At 38.6% G+C, this 12,211-nt stretch overlaps 1 pseudogene; it reads right to left on the bottom strand.

Moving 5' to 3' along the window:
• Positions 1-5,693: 5,693 nt before the first annotated feature.
• LOC148779445 (uncharacterized) lies at positions 5,694-8,227 on the bottom strand (annotated as a pseudogene).
• Positions 8,228-12,211: the final 3,984 nt, after the last annotated feature.

Genomic DNA, 12,211 nt, shown 5'->3' with positions numbered 1-12,211 from the left:
TCCTCGTTCAAAAGCCGCAAATTATTGTACATCGTTTGCTCAATTCCATTTCCCTTCCTCGTTAGAAAGAGAAAGTCATTTGGCATACCTGCATGGATTAGATGTCCGGATAAATCCCCCAACCTGGGAACTCTTTAGACAACACTCACCTCATTAGCAGATGGGAAGCTTGAAAAGGCGGATTAGAGCAAGAGCCGAGCGAGAGAAGTGCGTAAGCATGGAGCGAGAGAAGTGCATAAGCACGGAACGAGAGAAGTGCTACAGCACGGAGCTAGCCTAAATGCGAGCCAAAGAGTAAATGCGAGTTCAGTATTATATTTACGTAACGAGGCATTAATGCAACGGCTTTCGCGCTAGTGCGCTCACTTTTTATCGGCCGAAAAAATAGTTAGCCGCTTAGGCTTTTGCGCTAGCGCTCTCTACCTAAGCTGCTTTACCCAGAGCAAGAAAGCCGCTTAGGCTTTCGCGCTAGCGCGCTCTCTCGAGCAAGAAAGCCGCTTAGGCTTTCGCAGTAGCGCGCTCACTTTTTATCGACCAAAAAAATAGTTAGCCGCTCAGGCTTTCGGGCTAGTGTGCTCTCCCGTTGCTACTTATGCTGCTTACCCGTTGTTTCACTGCTTACCTTTACCCGTTGCTTGCTCTCATCCTTATGCACTTGATAAGCCGACTCAACCTCCTAGGAAGCAAGAAAAACTAGTAAGAAATTCGCAAAGGCTTTCGTGCTAGCGCGCTCTCTCTTCGCTGCTCCCTGATTGGAGAGATAGCAGTGGCAAAGTGGTTTATCGGTGTTCTCTATCATTGCTGCTCAATGAGGAGAGTTGGTCCAACCTCCGATCCCTCTATGAATTACCATAGCATCCGGGTGCGGGTGAAAGCTGGGAAGCAAGGATGAAAGGACGAGTATAAACTCTTGATGCATGATAGACCGGACCGATGACGCTGGCTGGCATTCCCTCGTCCGGTCTTGACTTGATCGAGCAAAGAGGGAATCTACTAGCAGTAGTTGGGATCGATTGAGTATCGTTAAAGCACTCCTATTCCATTTCTCATTCATACCATACCTATATTTCTGTCGAGCTCCCTCAAACATTGGTCTACTTGTGCCCGTGCATGCAATCAAGACTCTAGCGACACTACTCTAGCGGATTATTGTTAAGCCACTAATAATAAAAATAGCGCTCTCCCTTTCTTCAGATAGCGTAACTGACTCCAGATATCCTGCTCCCTCAAACACTAGTCGGCTTTTCCACTGATCCGGCCCTACAGCTCCATTCGTAAGAGACTTCCTTTAGGGGGACTTATTACAATACTATACTCTTCCTCAAAGCTTGTTCCGCCAATTCACCCCGCGAAAACAGCCGTAGAAATCGACCCTTATGGTCTCGAGGAAGGTAGGGGTCTTATCCAGCTTCTGACGCCCAAGCCTCCCCCAGATCCTATCTATCCCCTCTTATTAGAATATGTCAGCCAACTGTGCGTTCCATTAAGGGCCAGGGCATGTCATAGAAGACTGTCTGATTCTGAGGCACAAAATCCAATACCTCATCGATCAAGGCAAAATAATTGTTCCACAAGAGGACACTCCTCAATCGAACCCCAACCAGAATATTAGGATTTTCAAGGATCCATTGCCTCAGCATGGGTCAGTCGCATTTGCAACTCCAGAAGTTTTGACCCTACTGAGCAAGTCATGCTATCACGACAAATGAATATAATTTGGAATAGGAGTAATTCGTCTTTGATGAGCCGTCAGGTGAAGACCCATCCCAATGGTTGGAATCCAAAGATAGTAGTGAGGGAGTGCCCGCCATTCCAGAGAAGAAAAGCATGGGTCAAAAAATAGCAGAAGAACGAAGGAGGAAAGCTTGAGAATTGCTTGCCGATCGAGAGGAATCCGAAAGCCAGTCCCATCCTATATTTCTGGTATTGATCGAATGTCAATGCTTTCGTTCCCCTAGTGCTCGAGCGAGCTCCACCCACGTTAGTTCTAGAAACAAGTTATATTCATGCCCTTCGACGCTTCTTTCGCTATATACCTCCTATTCCAGTCTCAATCTGACCAGTCATCAGTCTCAGTAAATGATGTTACTAGGTCTGGTAGGATATACCAACCGGCCCAGCTGAGGGGAGCTGCCTGACGTCTTGCCTGAGCAACATATTCCTCCGTTAATAAGAATAGACGTGCAAGAGGCTTATGATGCGGCCCAGCATTGGAGGAGAATCCCTGCTCAAACGTCCCAGTCTCACCGTGAGGCCTTCCTGAAAGTCCTGCAAAGCGTGCACGAAAGTCATCTCGCCCCTTCAAGAAATGATTGGCCAATTGGTAGCCCCCAAGCCGATCACGTTTTCAGACAAGGACAGGACATGTCCAACAAGTTTCCTCACACCAAGCCCTTTAAAATCGTAGTCAAAAGAACAGGGAGATGAATCCTTTCCTAATTGAGAACGGGTCTGCTCTAAATGTATGTCCCCTGAAGATTGCAATCAAGTTAGAGGGAAACCCGTCATCATTTAAGCCGTCATTGATTGGTGTAAGGGCGTGCGTGGGGCATCTCTCAGATCAAGTTCAAGATCGGGCCAGCCGTGTATGAAATGAAATTCCACGTGCTGGACATCGAGTTATCATTTTGAACATGTTGGGGAGGCCCTGGTTTCATGCTGTAGGGGCTGTCGCCTCGACCCTCCACCAGTTCTTTCAATTTTTCCACAATGGCCATGTCGTCACCGTCACTTCTGATGTCCTGGCCAAGCCAAAGGAAGTCGAGCTGGGAGGGCAGTTCTGAAAGAAATAGTTACAAGGATGGGGCTATTAAATGAAGACCCGAGATTTGAACGCCGGATTAGGTGCAAAATCAATGGAGTCGTAAGGGACACTCTCGGTCCTCCTCCGCCTTACATAAGCAAGTCCTAATAAAAAGCAGTGCTGTAGCCCGGTAGCGAGGGTGGAGGAAAGGGCGCCTCGGCTTCAAAGGTGATCATTGAATGATGAGGAAAAGGGAAGCTCAGATGAATGGGAACTGCTGTCTGGTTCCAAATATGGGCACCCGCTCTATTCTTGTTTTTTTCTTTTGCTCGCTCACGAGGAAGCATTCTCACGTCTTTTCACTCCTGGCACTTTCTATGACGAGGAAGAAGATATAGCAGAGAGAAAGATGGAGGATCTGGATGATTCGATGTCAGAACAAGAGGAAGGCCCTCAATGCTCTTCTGATCAGCTGGTAAAAGGTTCGCTGATATCAACAATCCTGAAGCAAGATGCTAAGGGGACCCGCTAAAAGCGAAAACAAATTTCATCAAGCTAGGCCAAAGATTAACTGGACGGATGTCCACATTCCAAGACCGCCTCCACTGCCTTTGCACCATTCATTCACAAAGATCGCTCAACAACACACTGCTAGATTTGAAAGGACCGAACTGCCATCTGAGACCCTCATCACCACACCAAGTTCCTTAAAAGAGTTCCAACCCTACCCCAAGCTCTCTCAACATACATGACCACGCCTCCTCTGACATCCATTTTTCCAAGTCAATACGGCGACTCCACGAGAGATGAGTGACTATACTATTAGATTAGAGAAAGAACTGAACTCAAACTTTAAATTTATAGTAGAAAAAAGAATAACACATAGAAAAAAGAATATAAAGATATTATAGCGGGCATATATATTAAATTTATAGTTTTGTTTCTTAGGCGTTCAAAAATAAAGTAAAGAAGGAAATTATTATTTCTTTAAAATAATAAGGGGCAATTGGCTTTCGAAGAATACTATATGAATTTAATTGGCTTTTGCAGGCGTTTCTTCTATAAATACGTTTCAATCTTAGGTAAATTGGCTAACATGAAAAAAGAAACTTTAACTAAATTATTGAACTAAAAAGACTTCTTTTCTATATATTATTTAAGCTTTGGCAAAAGAAAACAAATGAACAACACTACTACATCTCCGCTCCTTGCGTTGCTCCGATTTGGTTCATTTCTTTCGCAACTTTAATAATTTAACTTAGGATTTATTCATTTCTTCAGAACCTTGCAAATCATTCCTATAGCAAATCATTCCTATACTATAATTTTACTCTCCAAAGTCTAAAGAAAGTTTAAACTGCGATGAGATAATCAATTTGGATATGCACACAAATCCAGGATTTCCGCTTTTCTGATCTGAGACATTCATAATGAATCTTTTGTTTGAATGAGCCTTTTTTTCTTTTTCTAAATTCATTTAAGAGGTTCTATTTGATCAATTCAATAAGTTACTCCCCCCTTGGTCTGTTCGATACTTCTTTTCTTATGAATCCAAAGGGGTTCCGATACACCTGCATTTAATATTTAATGAACGAGATCGAGAATCATTCTTATTTCGACTCAACGAAGGATCGGAAGATTGATTTCGTAGAAGATTATGGAGACAAATAATGATTCTTAGAATCACTTGTTCCTTTCATTTATGCCTTGTATCCTCCTCCCCCCACCGCCTATTGGGTACAATAGAATAGAAAGAAAGTAGTGAGACAAATAATGATTCTAGGCATTTACAATATGGCAGGCAATAGAAGACCCAGCAGAGTCACAACATTCCTATTTTGATTGAATCAAATCACCTTCTTCCGAAAGGCTATTATTAATAATGGTAATGAAATAGTGGGATACAAGTAATTCCCCATATCCTGCAGAACAAGCAATTAAAAAAAAATAGTATAAACAAGCAAAAGGCTTTCCATGATTTTTTTTAATCATACATGATTGCATCGTAATTCGGCTCTTTTTACCAACTCTATGTTGAGGAATCCGTGGATCTATAAATTCATTTCAACCAATTGAACCTTTTCAAACTGTTTCTTTTTAAGAACCAAAAAGATTTGTGCCAGAATAACAGATGCCAACAAGAAAAAAGACCTTGGATACGTAATGGATCTTGAAGTACTATTTCTGCATACCTCTGACCAAATCCACCCACCCACATTGGGATTACTCGTTAATGGTTGATCAAGTTTGATAGATTCACCTTCGGAAACAAGAAGTTCCAGTCTTAGAGGTATAATATCAACCACTTGACGCCCATCCGATGCATTAGCTATGGTTCTTTTTTAATATCCACCCTTTTCTTTACGTATTCTTATACTTATTATCCCTGAGGCTGAGGGATAATAAACTATATTGTCACTCTTGCTCCCATCGGGAGAAATCTGACCCCTTCCTCTATTCCCACCTACATTTATGAGATATTTCAAGAAGTGAACATCTTTCTTAATAGCAGGATCGGGGGAAAGGATCAGAAAGAGAATTTCATTATATTTCTGACCAGGCTATCACAAGAATCTTTTTTTCAGTAGGGCAATAACTCTGGAAAGAAAGAGAAATTACCTATCTTTTCTTTCATCTCCAGAGAAAGACGATCAGGAGGAGCTAATTCAAATCCATTGGGTAAAATGAGAACAACTCCTACATTCAAACCTCCCTTTTTACCATTAGCAAGAACTTGTTTAAGTTGCATATCATAGAGGATTCTAATGCTTCAAATACAGTATCAAGAAGCACAGCTTGTGGAACCTCAATATCCACGGGCTTATTAGCTAAATGACAATTGGCACATACAATACGTCCAGTTGCTTCTCGCGGATTTTCATAACCCTGCTGCGTAAAAATAGGATATGCATTTGAAATAGACGCCCGAGTTCTGACATATATCATAATCAATACAGAAATTGATCAAGTCATCCGCCCAATAAAAAGTTGTTCCAGTTGCATGGCCCGAAAATTTCTACAAGAAATTAGGTAGGTAGCTAGTATAGTGCCCTATTCACAATTTTGCCGTTGTACTGAAATATACAAGGAATCTACTAGACGGGTAAAAAAGTCTAAAGAATCAGTAAGATTTTTAATGCTTTGTTTATGTATGAAGTTACATTACAATTCGGTTGACGTCAAATGAAATGAGTTTTCTTCATTCATTCGTTTTTTGATAAATAACTACACGTGAAGGAGATATACGATTTAAATGATGGAAGATCCGAGATTGAAAAAGAGTCTATATAATAACCGGACTAGTGGAAACGAGACCGGATATAATTTGATCGTTACGACTAAATCCAAAATCTATGTAGACCGAACCAATCATTAGTTCCCAACCATGGGGTGAATTAAATCTGATACATGAATCAGTTAGTAAAAGAATAGAAAAAGCTTTTATTGTGTCACTTAAGTTATAGAAGAATAGAAAAAGCTTTTATTGTGTCACTTAAGTTATAGAAGAATCCTGAACCCAAGAATTAAGAGTGACAAGTGCTTCATTACCCAGAATAGAATAAGCACTTAGAATAGAAAAACTAATTATCTTTGTCGGGAAATGCGAAATTCTATGGATATAATCTTTATTGTACATTTTCACCAATTCTATCGTTTCTTTGTGGATTCCTATACGAAGCTTTTGTATATGTGTCTTCGGATAATCCCTTATCATTTTGTCCAACAGGAAGAGTTCTTCTAAGCACATGAATCTTTCGATAACATTCTTTTCTTTCATTTCATTCAAAAAAGTTTCGTATTGGCTGGTATTCCACCAATTTGTAACCCAAGGTTCGGACTTTTCTTAAATGATAGAGAAATTCCCCAGGGCAGAAAAACTATAGATGCAAGATATGGCAGGGAAGTCAATGGTTTCTTTTTGGCCACTTCCAATCTGGGAATTGTTAATGAACCTGATTCAATCGTCGACTCTGTCTGAGATTTGGATGAAGCACAAGTTCTATAACAAGGTATGGCACCTATAGATCTATTCCATACTGTGTGTAATTTTTTAGTCCTTGCTTGTCTTGGCCCTAGAATTAGAAAGAATAAGAATTCTAGAATAAGGGTCCCTCCGTTTCGAATGAGAGAGATAACGAAATATCGTTCCCAGATTCTCAATTGGTCAAATTCGGACCAATTTCATCTCTATTTATTCCTTTCGAGAAATGCCCGAAAAAACCACAAAAAGTAAGAAAATAACATAGGATAACAAAAGACAACATAAATAAGATCATAGTTTAGTTTTAGTAAAAATACTCATATTTAGATTTCGGGATAGACGATCAATTCAATTATTTCGAAATGTTTCACCAGTTACCCACAGAAAAACGAATAAGGCAGAGAGATTAAGAATACTTAGAATTGAAAATAGGTGGCGAAACGAGAGAGAAACTGGATAGTTATTTTATTAGAGATCCAATCGTTTGGTCATCAAGGAACAAAAACAAAGGAGAAGAGAAAAAGAAAGTGATGTTGATTGACAAAAGAAGAAGAATTTATGGGATATGATCCATCTATATCTAAGGTTTCAATTCGAAATCTTGGTCCTAGTCCGCCAAAATATTATGTACTCCGAACTGTTCTGCTATGACATATGTGACGAATACAAACTGATTTTCTTAGATTAGACTTGTTACGAATAGAGCGCCATACACATGAAAGATTAACTCTTTTATTTTGGCGGACCCAATGAAATGATGGTTTCATATACCTTGGACTGCTCCCCTAGCCGTAGACGGGGAACAGAAGGGAGCGGAAATAGTATCTAACACTAACATGTTTTGATCGAATGAGCAGTTGTTTCGAAGACAGATCAATTTCTTAAAAAGTCTTCTTGTGTTTCCTACCCCATGCCGAGAAAGTCTCCATTCCGTGGTTCGAAATATTGAACGTGGTATGCGCAAGAAATAGGCCAATTCAGCAGCTTTTTGCTCAATTTCTCGTGGAGTGAAGTTTCATCAGTACGAGTCAAGGTCCTGGCTTCTGATTTCAATAGAAAGGACACGACGAGGATAAATACCTTCTTTAACTTCCATTCTGATCGACTGAATATCTCTCATAAGGAATCGAAAGAAGATACGACGATTTCTTCCAGGAAATCCCCAACGAAAAAGAAGGAATAGTGTGTCTTTTTCAAAGACACTATTTCTTCTTTTCTATCAAATATATCATAACCACTACCTACATTCCACAGAATTGTGCACCACAAATAGGAGCTAATGAACAGACCTGCAATACAATAGAAACACATCACAATCCCTTGTAGAAAAAAAAGGATTTACTGAGATGAAAATAAGGATATTAGATTCCTGCCAAGATAACTGGAAGTTCCAACCAATAAGAAACCTATTGAACCTAAAAAACGTATACAGGCCCAACATAAATTACTTTTCGAGAACCTGTTATAAGTTCTATCCATATACGTTCTGATCGCCAGTTCATACGATATCCAGTTGCATTCTATTGAAATTGAGAAAATGACCAAAATTTCTTTGACTCTTTTGGCTCCCGAAGTAACTCTCATCAACTAGCACTATCATGAGCGAACTATTAGGAACAACTCATCGAATCAGTTAGGTATTATGTATAAATAACCCTTCCTTCATATGATCCCACTATGTATGTTTATATATGTATCTACATATATGAGAATCTCTATTTCTAATCTAATCTATAGTTCTATATTTAGGCAAAAATTCAATCCAATTTCAAACATCTATATCTGCATACCCATTTCTCCATATATCATCTATTGACATGGATAACAATGGATAACAACTCTTTTATTTGCGTCCGGAGCCTCCCCTTCCACTCAACTAAATAGCTATCTTATCTGTATTACAATCTAATGATTGAAAGAATTCATGAGCCTATACAATCTTGTTTTTTTGAACATGAAGAAATAAAGAAGCCATTGCAATTGCTGGTGGCCTATTAAAGGCACAAGAGGGTAAGTTGAAATCTGTCATAAAACTGATGCCTCGATTTAATATTTGATTTGTACCTCTTCTCTAAAGAAAGAAAAGAAAAGATAGGTAAAGAAAGATATATGAAATATATAGAAGTCTATTATAAATACAAGGTACAAGGAATGTAGAATTGAAAGTAATTAAATTCCGGTGTACCTCTTTCTTTTTTTTGATTTTTTCTCCACGAAATAAATGTATGAGAATTTTCTTGTTCCCCCGTCCCTATGTTTCTATAGTTTCTCACGAGTTCTCAAAGGATTCGTTAGAACTCGATCCAAGAGGGATTCATACTAAGAAAGGGGTTCTTGTACTCCGTGAGATATAGAAATATGCAAGACTCCTAGTCCTATATTAGAATTACAATGAGTCTATTAGAATATTTTATACGTAAAAAGAACATTCAATCTTTTTTTTCTCTCATTGAAATTCACTAAATATTTTGTGGAACGAACATCTTATCTTGTTGATAGAGGGTTCCTGATTACTAGTCAAGAATAAAGGTAGAATAATAGATCTATCTGATTCGTACTACAATTAGAAATTCTAACTAAACACTCAATTAAGCAGGAAAGAAAACTCCTTTTTTGTTACTTCGATTCCGATCAGCTAAATACTTGTTGGCTACAAATAACTGAACCTAGTGCTTTACTTTCAAAGATTTAAGGGGATGGAAAGTAGAAGAAAAGAAACCGCGGAGCTGAAATAACGCACTTGGCCTTTGAAAGGATTACGTGGTACGATTGAATCGAATAAGCCCTTATGGAATGAATACTCAGCTACTTGCAAACCATAAGGTATTTTGTTATTGAATGTTTCTTCAATTACTCTTTTGCCTGCAAATGCTACGTAGGTATTGGGTTCGGCAATAATGATATCTCCCAACATACCGAAACTCGCAGTCACTCCACCGGTTGTAGGAGATGTAAGGATTGATACATAGAAGAACTTTTTCTTAATGTGAGAATTCTATGAAGCGGAATAGATTTTAGTAATTTATTTGCATCAAGCTCAAACCTCCTTCTTGCATGTGTGCTCCTCCAGAAGCACCCACCAAAACAACTGGGAGAGATCTATCAATAGCATACTTAATAAAACGGGTTATTTTCTCGCCTACTACGGATCCCATACTACCTCCCATGAACTGAAAATCCATAACTCCAATTGCTATCAGAATACCATTTAGTGGACCTACGCTTGTTTGGACTGCATCGGTTAAACCTGTTTGTCTTTGATAAGAATCGATAAGATCTCTATAAGGTTCCTCCTCCGAGTGAAATTCAATAGGATCCGTGGAGACCATATCTTCATCCATAGGATGCCAAGTGCCTGGATCAATCGAAAGTTCGATTCTATCTGAACTACTCATTTTCAAGTGATATCCACATTGTTCACAAACATGAATTGTAGACCTCAAGAATTTCTTATAATTCAATGCATAACAATTCTCGCATTGAATCCGTAATTGTTTTCAATTTTTTCTTTTTATAGAAATTCTTATATCTTCCTCGTATATGGTAAGAACTGTCACTACTAGTTCTAGTTCTTATACTAGAAATCCAATAGTCAATATCACTTACCCCCTCAGTACAGATTTAACTATAAATATAACTGTCACTGCAATTGTCGCTACCACTTGAAATGGAACTATAAATACCGATTTCACAACGAATATAACTGTCAATGCAACTATTAATGTTAATGTGATTATTCCAACTATATCTAGTGTCATGCATGTAATGATCATAGTAGCTGTTGTAACTCTTAGATCTACTATTGAGATAACTAGAAAAAGAACTTTCTACTTCACTCACCCAGTAGTAGCACTATCATTGTCAATCTCAAAGATCTTCTTTTCAATATGAAAATATACGGAATAGCTGTCACCATTCCTATCCCTAACCCAAAAAGTGTCACCCTATATAAAACTCCAAATGTCCCGGACATCGAATAAACAATGAACACTGCTACAACTAGAACTGCCATTATTACTCCAACTATGAATGTTTTTTTCTGTCTCGTTTAGAATAGGGCCTCCACTTGCACCGGTATTTCCAATAGGACCAAGACTGTCCATTGATTTACTTAGTTCACACTTGTGCTCTAACTCTTCATTAGACAACATCGAATTGAACCACCATTTTTCCATAAAGCCCTCTTGCCTCCTATTTGGAAATACAATACATGAATAGTCATTCGAGGAATCGTCATTTTACTATATAAATTCATCTCCTATCAGAATCTTGAATAAGTATATAGTCTTCACAAACTAGATCCAATTTTTGTTTGGGCATCTCACGATCTAAATGGACTTTTAAGCTGAAATGTTATGGATATGGTCCTTGCTCAAAGCCCTAAACATCAATATAATTCGTCGATGGGTCCATAACAAGATTTGGGTCAAATTAAATCTTCACAATGTCCAAAAGACGAAGGTTGCTGAATTTTGGAAAAAGGGCCAACAAAAAGCTCCCCCAATCTTTGGCGAATTTGATCCAAATTTGATGCAAAATGCTCCTCGAATGAAGTTCTCAACTTCATGAAGCCAAAGTAAGAAAAACCAAGTAAGATCCCAATAAAATAAGAGAATTGGATGGATTCGGGATGTTTATGAAATTTTTGTCAAAATTTACAAAAATACTCACAATCCTCTCAATTCTTGTTGTTTTGGGTTACATTTGTTGCAGAATGAAATGGAAGTGGTGCTCTATAACTTTACAGGAAAATGGCCACAAACAAGTGGAAAATTGGTGAAATTGGAGGTGAACTATATAGGCATAGAGAATCCGAAGCTTTTCATGAGTACTTGGTGACATTTTCACCAAAATGAACATAACAAACTTACCCTTTTGGTTAACAACGAGAAAGAAAGATAATTTTCCACCTACGTATCATCTCTCTTTGATTTTGTAACCATGTTTCATGGGGGAGCTATAAATATATCCCACCTGTCCATTTGAAAATAAATTGGAAAGTTGAGAAACCTAGTGTGACAAAGGCTTAGAGAGGCAAAGACTTGTGGCCAAAGTCATCCTCTTAACCATTCCCTAGTGTGAGAAACATTTTCTAAAATCCCAACCTAGTCCATGGCAAGTAAATTCTATTTGTTTTTGCTATGATTTTTAGTTGGATTAGCTGAAATTATTTGCTTTAGATGGTAGGGATTTGGGAGTTCTTGGCTTTGGAATATGTTGATCATTTTTACCCTAGACATGATGAGAGCATTATCCCTGTCATAGAGAATGAAGAGCTCATAGGTCTCACTGAGGAGCTATTTTCTCTCTGCAAGTAGGTTACTTGCCTGATTTTTTTCAGCTATATCTTCTTGATTTGAATGTTTTCTAGCCCCATTTTATCCTTGCTAACGCAGTTTTAGGCCAAAGAAATGAGCAACTCAAACCATTTCGTGGACTAAAATGCACAATTCTTTTCTTTGAGTGAAAATGAGAGAGGGAGAGAA

Source organism: Amborella trichopoda, chromosome 12 (genome assembly GCF_054954075.1).
Source record: "Amborella trichopoda isolate Santa Cruz 75 chromosome 12, AtrichopodaSantaCruz75HAP2 v2.0, whole genome shotgun sequence".
Lineage (NCBI taxonomy): Eukaryota > Viridiplantae > Streptophyta > Magnoliopsida > Amborellales > Amborellaceae > Amborella > Amborella trichopoda.
This window is presented reverse-complemented; position numbering and strand designations above follow the sequence as displayed.